Source organism: Pan paniscus, chromosome 4, assembly GCF_029289425.2.
Source record: "Pan paniscus chromosome 4, NHGRI_mPanPan1-v2.0_pri, whole genome shotgun sequence".
NCBI lineage: Eukaryota > Metazoa > Chordata > Mammalia > Primates > Hominidae > Pan > Pan paniscus.
In genome coordinates this window covers 85,256,512-85,266,687 of record NC_073253.2, presented here as the reverse complement: position 1 = coordinate 85,266,687, position 10,176 = coordinate 85,256,512, and the positions used below count along the sequence as shown (strand labels likewise).

Below are 10,176 nucleotides of genomic sequence, written 5' to 3'. Positions count from 1 at the left end.
GAATTGTTATTTATTTTTAATTGATAATATATAGAAATAAAATTTATTTTTATTTTGCATATTTGTATATTAATATGTTACATATATTATATGTTATATTTATATATTTATATGTTTAAATATTAATGTATATTAATATATTCGTGTAATAACTGCAGTTTTGCTAAAGTTACTTTTTTGGTAGATTCCATAAAAATTTCTACTCAGATGATTACATCACCAGCACATGAGAACGGTTTTACTGTTCAAAGTGGATGCCATTTATTTCTTTTTCTTTGTCTTACTATATTAGCAAGAACCTCCAGGACAATGTTTAGGAATTGGTGAGAAGGGACATCCTTTCCTGGTTTCTGAACTCAGGGTGTATTAGTCTGTTCTAACACTGCTATAAGTACATACCCGAGACTGGGTCATTTTTAAAGGAAAGAGGTTACATTGACTAACAGTTCTGCAGGGCTGGGGAGTTCTCAGGAAACTTACGATCATGGCAGAAGGGGAAGCAAACATGTCCTTCATGTGGTGGCAGCAAGGAGAACTGCAGACTGAAGCGGGGAAAAGCTCCTTATAAAACCATCAGATCTCTTGAGAACTCACTTGCTATTACAAGAACAGCAGAAGGTAACTGCCCCCATGATTAAGTTACCTCCCATCCGGTCCCTCCCACCACATGTGTGGATTACAGGAACTAGAATTCAAGGTGAGATTTGGGTGGGGACACAGCCAAACCATATCACAGGGGGAAAGCCTTCAGTCTTGCACTATTAAGTATGGTGTTTTCATTAGATTTTCCATACATTCTCCTTGTATTCCTAGTTTTAAGAGAGTTTGTATTAGTAATGAATGATGGATTTTGTCAAATGGTTCTCTGTGTCTATGGAAATGAGCATAGGCATAAGGGAGATTTATTTCAAGGAATTGGCTTATGAGGCTGTGGGGAATGAACAGTATCTTTTCTATAAAACAAGCCAAAAACAGCCTGGGAACTCAATGGCAGGTGCTTGTGCTGCAGTCTTGAGGCAGAATTTATTTTTCCTCCGGGAAATTCAGGTTTGTCATTAAGCTTTTTATCTGATAAGATGAAGACCAAAAATGAGCTGCGCGTGGTGGCACATGCCTGTAGTCCCAGCTACTGGGGAGGCTAATGCAGGGGAATCGCTTAAACCCGGGAGGCAGAGGTTGCAGTGAGCCGAGATCGCGCCACTGCACTGCAGCCTGACAATAAAGTGAGACTCTGACTCAAAAAAAGAAAAAAAAAAAAAGGAAAAAGATGAGGACCACCAAGATTACCGGAGATAAACTCCTTTATTTAAAGTGAACCAATTGTAGACGTTAATGGCATATACAAAATATTTTCACAGCAATAAACGCATATTGGTTTACAGACATAACTTCGAGATATTGTGGGTTCAGTTTCAGACCACCACATTAAAGTGAATATCACAATAAAGCAGGTGTCACAATTTTTTTGGTTTTTCAGTGCATATAAAAGTTATGATTACACTATACCTTAGTCTATTATGTGTGAAATAGCATCATGTCTACAAACATACATGCCTTAATTAAAATGCTTCATGCTAACAAATGTTAACTATCATCTTCAGTGAGTTGTAATCTTTTTCAGATGTATGGTCTTTCTTCAACTTTGATGGCTACTGACTGATTAGGATGGTAGTTGCTGAAGACTGGGGTGGCTGCGGCAATTTCTTAAAATAAGAAAGCAATGCAGTTTGTTGCATTATTTGACTCTTCCTTTCATGAAATATTTATGTGTAGCATGTGATGCCGTTTGATGGCATTTTACCCACAATAGAACATCTTTCAAAATTGGATGGAGTCAATCCTTTCAAACCTTGCTACTTCCTTATTAACTAAGTTTATGTAATACACTAAATTATTTGTTGTCATTTCAACAATGTTCGTAACATCTTCACTATGAGTGCATTCCAACTAGAGAAACCATTCCTTTTGTTCATCTATAAGAAGCACTTCCTCTTCCATTAAAATTTTATCATGAGATGACAGCAATTTATTCAGATCTTCAGGGTCCACTTCTAATTCTAGGTTTTTGGTATTTTCACAACATCTGCAGTTACTTCCTCCACTGAAGTCTTGACTCACTCAAGGTCATCCATGGGGTTTGGAATCCACTTCTTCCAAACTCCTATTAATGTTGATGTTTTCACCTTTTTCCATAAATGATGAATGTTCTTAATAGCATCTAGAATGATGACTTCTTTCCACAAGATTTTCAATTTTCTTAGCACAGGTCCATCAGAGGAATCACTATTTATAGCAACTATAGGTTTATGAAGTACATTTCTTTTTTTTTTTTCTTTTTTTTTTTTTTTGAGACGGAGTCTCGCTCAGTCGCCCAGGCTGGAGTGCAGTGGCACGATCTCGGCTCACTGCAAGCTCCGCCTCCCGGGTTCACGCCATTCTCCTGCCTCAGCCTCCCGAGTAGCTGGGACTACAGGCGCCCGCTACCACGCCCGGCTAATTTTTTGTATTTTTAGTAGAGACGGGGTTTCACCGTGTTAGCCAGGATGGTCTCGATATCCTGACCTCGTGATCCGCCCGCCTCGGCCTCCCAAAGTGCTGGGATTACAGGCGTGAGCCATGAAGTACATTTCTTAACTAATAACACTTGTAAGTCAAAATTGCTCCTTGATCCATGTGCTGCAGAATGGATGCTGTGTTATGTATGCAAACAACATTGATCTCTTTGTAGGGCTCTTGTGTAACTAGGTGCATTGTCAATGAGCAGTAATATTTTGAAGGAAATCTTTTTTTCTGAGCAGTACATCTCAAAAATGCGTACAAATCTTCAGTAAACCATGCTACAAATAGATGTGCTATTATCCAGGCTTTGTTGTTTCATTGATAGAGCACAGGCAGAGTAAATTTAATTATTAAGGGCCCTAGGATTAATGGAAAGATGAATGAGCATTGGCTTCCACTTATCACAAGCTGCTTTAGCCCCTAACAAGAAAGTCATTCTGTCCTTTAAAGCTTTGAAACCAGGCAATGACTTCTTTTGAGCTATCAAAGTCCCAGATGACATCTTATTCCAACAGAAGGTTGCTTTATCTACAATACAAATCTGTTATTTAATGTAGACACCTTCATCATTTAGCTCAGCTAGATCTTCTGTATAACTAGCTGCAGCTTCTATATCAACACTTACTGCTCCATCTGGTACTTTTATGTTATGGGGACAGCTTCTTTCCTTAAATCTCTAGAACTCACTACGACTATCTTTAAATTTTCCTCTGCAGCTTCCTCACCTCTCTCAGCCTTCACAGAATTGAAGAGAATAGAGCCTTGTTGTAGGTTAGGCTTTGGCTTAAAAGAATGCTATGGCTTGCTTCATCCTCTATCCAGATCACTAATATTTTCTCCATATCATCTATAGGCCTCTTTGGTTTTATCATCATTCATAAAGTTCACTGGAGCAGCACTTTAACTTCCTTCCAAAATTTTTCTTTTGCATTTACAATGTAGTTAACTGATGCAGGAGATCTAGTTTTTGGCCTGTCTTTGAGTTTTGGCATGCTTTCCTCTGTAAACTTAATCATTTCTGACTTTCAGTTGAAAGCGAGAGACTTGCAACTCTTCCTTTCCATGGAACATTTAGAGACTATTTTATATTATTAAATGGCCTAATTTTAATATTGTTGTGTCGCAGGAAATAGGGAGGCCTAAGGAGAGGAAAAGAGATGAGGGAATGACCGGTCAGTGAAGCAGTGAGAACACACAGAACATTTATTCATTAGGTTAATCATTTTATATGGGTTTGGTTTGTGGTGGCCCAAACCAATTATAATAGTAACATGGAAGATGACTGATTGCAGATCACCATAACATATATAATAATCATTAGATATGTTGAAATATTGTAGGAAATTACCAAAATGTGACACCGAGCTGCAAAATGAACACATGCTATTGGGAAAATGCCACCAATAAACTTCCTTGCTGCAGCATTGTTACAAACCTTTAATATGAAAAAAATGCAGTATATGTGAAGCACAATAAAGTGAAGGGCAATAAATAGAAGGATGCTTGTATGTGAAAAACTGGGGACTACAGTCTAGCCAAGTTGCCATATAAACCTGCCAGCCACATTTACCTAACAGATTTGAATATGGCACTCTTTCTTTTATGATTGATCCTACTCTGTAAATGATTGTCCTATTAGGTTAAATTCAAGCTCCTTACCTTGGTTATTGAGATACTGACACTATTTCCTTCTATGCTCTGTATTTTCCTTTAGCTTATGCTTTATCTGTGCTCTTGCTCTAATCTCTTGAAATCCTCTCATCTCAAAGGATCAGACATCGATTTGTTCTTCCTTTTAATTGTGGTTACATGTACTTTGTTATCCATTTAGAACTTAAATTATATCCTTAAAATATCCTTTGAATATCTTTATACATGGTTTTATGCAATTGCAATCTCTCCACAGGCCAAGGCTTATGAATCCTGTGTCATCCAGATTCCATACAAAGTGAAGTTACACATAGTACATATTTCTAAAATAGTTTTTTAATTAAAATTACAGAACTTGACAGAATGCCATAATACTAGAATTTTGCTCTGGTAAATGAATAATTAAAATTGTAATGAACTATTTTTAAACATAACGGTTTCAAATAAAGTTTATTTTCTTCCTGATCTTTTCTTTCTTCATGGGACCTCACAGAAACACTTTATACAGTATTGCCAGGTTCCTCTTTCATTGAAATGAACCTAATCAAATGGATAAAATCTATTAGAATGGTTCAAGAAAAAAAAAAATCACAATTTGCTTTGGCAAATAGAAATTTTAAAAGTAGGCCGGGTGCGGTGGCTTGCACCTGTAATCCCAGCACTTTGGGAGGCTGAGGCGGGCAGATCACGAGGTCAGGAGTTCGAGACCAGCCTATACTAAAAATACAAAAATTACCTAGGCATGGTGGCGTGTGCCTGTAGTCCCAGCTACTCGAGACACTGAGGCAGAAGAATTGCTGGAACCCAGGAGGCGAAGGTTGCAGTGAGCCAAGATCGTGCCACTGCACTCCAGCCTGGGCGACAGAGCCAGACTCCGTCTCAAAAAAATAGAGAAGTAGTAATTGTTCTTTTCATAGGCAGCTTAAAACAATCATTTGAAATTAGTTCAATATTGTATTACATTGTATTACATATGTTATTACTTCTAATGGAACTATTTAAATGTAGAAACAACCATTCATTCACATAATGTGCCATTTGTCACAAGACGTGAATAATAATCAAGTGCTTCCTAACAAGTACATATGATCATCAACATTCATCAAGGTAAACACAGAGAGTCAGGAAAAAAAGAAAGAAAACAAAAAATAAACATACCATGAAAACAACCACCAAGCCTACAACTAAATTTATTTTCTAAAATAATGCTAAATACAAATATTAATAAATATTAGAAACAGATGGAAAGAGATACATTACATTAAGGGGAAAACTACATAGAGAAATGTCACAATTATGCCTGGTAAGACTTAAAAATATTATTTTTCTCGTATTGAAAATTTGAGCAAAATTTATTTGAGTAGTAAATATCAAATATTAATACTAGTAATACCTACTTATACTACTAATAATACCTACTATATACTTAATTAAAATATGCCTACACTAGCCATATGCAGAAGACTGACACTGACTGCTTTCTTACACCATATTAAAAAATGACTCAAGATGGTTATTGTTTACATATAAGACCTAAAACAATAAAATCTCTGAAGACAAGCTAGGAAATACCATTCTGGGTGCAGGCTCTGGCAAAAATTTCATGACAAAGACTCCAAAAGCAAATGCAACCGAAACAAAAATTGACAAGTGGGATCTAATTAAACTAAAGAGCTTCAGTACAGCAAAAGAAACTATCAACAGAGTAAACAGACAACCTACAGAATGGGAGAAAAGATTTGCAAACTGTATATCTGGCAATGGTCTAATTCCACAATATATAAGGAATTTAAACAAATCAGCAAGAAAAAGCAAATAACCCCATTAAAAAAATAAGCAAAGGACATGAGCAGACATTTCACAAAAGAAGACATTCATGAGGCCAACAAATGAAAAAATGCTCAATATTACTAATCACTAGAGAAATGTAAATCAAAAGCACAATGGGATACCATCTAGTACCGGTCAGAACGACTATTGTTAAAAGATTTTAAAAAAATGCTGGTGAGGCTGAGGCTGTGGAGAAAAGAAAATGTTTACAGATTGTTGGTGGGAATGTAAATTAGTAAATTAGTTCAGCCACTATGGAAAGTAGTTTAGAGATTTCTCAAATAACTTACAATAGGACTATGATCTATGATTCGACCCACAAATCCCACTATTGAGTTTACACCCAAACGAAAATAAACTCGCACCCATAGCAGTTCACAGGAGTTCTACTCTCATAGCAAAGACATGGAATCAACCAAGATGCCCATTAATGGTGGACTGGATAAAGAAAATATGGTACATATACACCGTGGAATACTCTGCAACCATGAAAGAGAATGAAATTATGTCCTTGGCAGCAATATGGATGGAGCTGGAGGCCCATATTTTAGTGAATTAATGCAGAAACAGAAATCCAAATACTGCATGTTCTCACTTGTACGTGGAAGCTAAATACTGAATAAACATGGGAACAAAGATAGGAACAACAGGTACTTGGAACTGCTTGAGGGAGGAGAGAGGGAAGTGGTGTGTGGGTGGCAAGGTTACTTATCAGGTACTATAGTGACTCTCTTAGTTCCAGGATCACTTGTACACCAAGCCTCAGCAACATGCAACTTAACTATGTAACAAACCTGAACATGTACCCTCTGAACCTAAAATAAAAGTAGAAAAAAATATATACCTAGACTTTCTGGGGACATTAAATATTTTTCATGATTAAATGGCATATTCAGGAATATCTGTAGATACGTATCTTTTAGAATTCTATTCAGGACTTGATTTTGTTCTCTCTGGGAAAAGTGAAAACTAAACATAGAATACACACACACATACACAATGCATATGTATGGATAATACCTACATTGGTGAGGGCAGAACTTGTTTACTCAATCTACTGATTCAGTTGTCATTTTTTTTCCCCAAAAACACCTTCAGAGACATACAAATAATGTTTTGTCAGCTACCTAGGCATCCCTTAACCCAGTCAAGTTGACACATAAATTTAACCATCACAATAGTCTTTGTTTCAAATGCATGCTCATTCCGACTTCCATTAGAGGTTACATAATTAGTTTATAGCAGAAGGCATGATTGGCTAACCTTAAAATATGGAATAATAAAAAAAGCAATGAAATTATTGTAAATCGAATTTGCTTTTGCTGTAACAAAATATTAATTAAAATTATAAATGAATTAGCTGAATTTTAAATTGTGTATAACCCCAAAATTTTACATTTCAAACAAATATTCAAACACAAAGTAGTCAAAATTCCAAACTCACTCAAAGTACTGAGAAAATGGCTCTTTTATTTTGTTAATTTCTAAACTTTTGTTGTGGTCCTTGTTTACATCATTTTAGTTTCAAAGAATTCACCTAAAATTGTACATCTATACATGTCTATGGTTCAAAGTTCAGTGTAGAAGGCTACTGTCAAAGTTGTGAAAAAAAAATAATAATAATGAGAGTACGGTTACCTGCTTTTGAAGAAAATGCTCCTATACTTTTTGATGTTTTAAATTGTTTGGAAGACATTGAAATAGATATAGTGAGAAACTAACACTTTTTGTTTGCCATAAGATTATTAATTAGTTTTATTTTTTATTTGTGCTTTAGAATAAAACACAAGAATACCATAAATTTTGGAGAAATTAATCAAAATCCCTAAACTATACTAAGGGGTTTTAATCTATAACTTACCTTTTTTTATTCAAGTTGTTTGAATGATAAGTAATTTTCTCAACATCTATGTTTTCTTATTTATAATATAGAATTATTAATACAATTAATAATGCTTTCACAGCAATCAGAGTTGTAAAAGTATATAAAAACATGCATGTATTTGGAAGTCTCGTGTAAATACATTTATATGAAACATTTTAAATTTAATTTCTAGCTTCTGTTAACTTTTAAGAGTTTACCTAAAAAGAAAAGTGTAACTAAGGCAGAGAGACAAATTGGAGTTGATGATCTCTTCAGTACAACAGCAAAATAAAGTAGAAAAGGAAATAAATGGGACAGCACTGGATAGATGTAAGAATCATAAATAAACATACACAGAGTACAAAAAGAAAGATGTTAAAAAATAGAGAAGAGATAACTTTTGTAGGTGCAATGATTCTCATACTATATTTCTTTATTTCTCTAGATTACTGTAGAGAGAATTCTCTATGCCCTTGTGCCTCCATTTCTATTCAAACTCATTTTCCCTTACAGTCACTGCTTTCCCTGAGATTTCTCCGGCCACCTCTCTGTGAAAGGAGTATTGATTGAGTGATAAAGCAAATCCAGTTATATGGCTGTGGTGATCTCATTTCACAAAAGAGTCTGGAGAAATAAATGTGTCCTTAGAGTAAACTTAGGATCACTTAACAGTTTTGAAATCCTGAAATGCCAACCAAAAAAACATTTCCAGGGGAAAGAAATGGATAAAAAGAGCATGAGTCAGAATAATGCCAAACGACAGAAAAAGCAAAATGTTCAGCCCAGAAAGAGTACCTGGACAGAGAGAAAGAGTGACCAATGATGTATAAATTTCCTCCGAAATTTTTCCGTATTAGGAACTAGGCATGCAATAGGATTCAAGATATTTTTTAAAGGGACACCAGGTTACAGTTTATTCTTTATTTCTTTTTTTGTTTTCTCGTCTTCTATCCTTTTTATCTTTGTTTTCTATTTAGGTATTTCAGATAATTTATTTTGAAGATATACTCAGCTCTATTTGTAATGCCTTCAGCATGTGGATTTCATTAAAATATGATTATAGTATCGGGCTACCTTGAATAGAGATGGTTTAAGGGAACAGTACAACATGAATTTATAGTAGAATGAAATAATTTAATCTGGGAGAAACTGCCAACAGTGTAAGGGACATTGGTAACAATTAAATGGCCCAATTTGGGAACTTAGGACCAAAGAGTAAAATCAATTATTGCAGAAGATTCTTAATGTTAGTAGAATGGGAGTGTCCAGATCAGCATACCTAGGACAAGCCAGATTATGAGAGCAGTGGTGGGATAAGTGTTGAAAATGGGAAAGCAGTGATCAACAGTTGATTAGCTTGGAATGTTAAGCAAACAAAAATATAAAACTAGAGCACACTAGCAGTAATGCAAGTGATGTACCAAAACGGTTGTCTATGTTTACAAGGTCAGATGAGAGCCATACTTCCTAGCCCCCATAGTGTGAAAAAAGAGTTTAAGGGAATTTAATGTCTTTGTCTTTGTTTTTTTTTTCTTAAACAACTCACAAGGACCCCAAAACACCCCTATGATAATTACCATTCAATTCATTTTTTCAATTCCGTCCTTCACTTTCTTTATCTTTTTGCAGGAACCAGACAAATCTTATTTCTGTGTGTTGGACCTTTGTCTGTGCACCTAAAATTAAAATTGTTTCAGACTGTCTTAGCATGAACTGGTTTCCTATGAATAATATGTCTGCTTGAAGGGTCCACTCATCCAAAATATAACACTTTGTGGAATCAAACTTTTGACAATTTCACTTTGAGTGTTATCAAAATAAATGTAATGGTAATAAAAGTAACTACAACAGCACACTTAATAACAATACTGTAGATGATGATATAAAAATCTTGAGTATTATACCATATCTAATTTGACAATGGTAGGGTAGGTGGTTCAGAATAATTCTCCTGCTGAAAACTAGTAAAGCTAGACTATATATGTGTGTATATGCAACACATATGTACTCACATATAGAAAAAGGTGTGTCCACTTGCATGGCCTTAAGAATGAGTCCCCCACTTATAACTTCAGGTTACATGCCTCACGTGCCTTACCCTCATGTTGACCCTGGTAAAACTTAAAAACACCAAAGACAAACTCATAAAATCATATAGAAGAACAGGACAGATTTCCATCAAATGGTTAAAAAAATGAGTTTGTCAGCTTTTTAATTGCCATTCAAAATTAGATCACAGACAATAGTAATATAAAATATTTAAAGTACTGAAA

At 35.1% G+C, this 10,176-nt stretch overlaps 1 long non-coding RNA gene across 1 annotated transcript in view; it reads right to left on the bottom strand.

Annotated features, from left to right (window-relative positions):
* Window positions 1–700: 700 nt before the first annotated feature.
* LOC112439842 (uncharacterized) overlaps window positions 701–10,176 on the bottom strand; it is an 84,838-nt gene continuing 75,362 nt past the window's right edge. The window contains exon 5 of the long non-coding RNA XR_008955594.1: window positions 701–3,698. This is a non-coding gene — a long non-coding RNA (uncharacterized LOC112439842). The remainder of the gene's footprint in view (window positions 3,699–10,176) is intronic.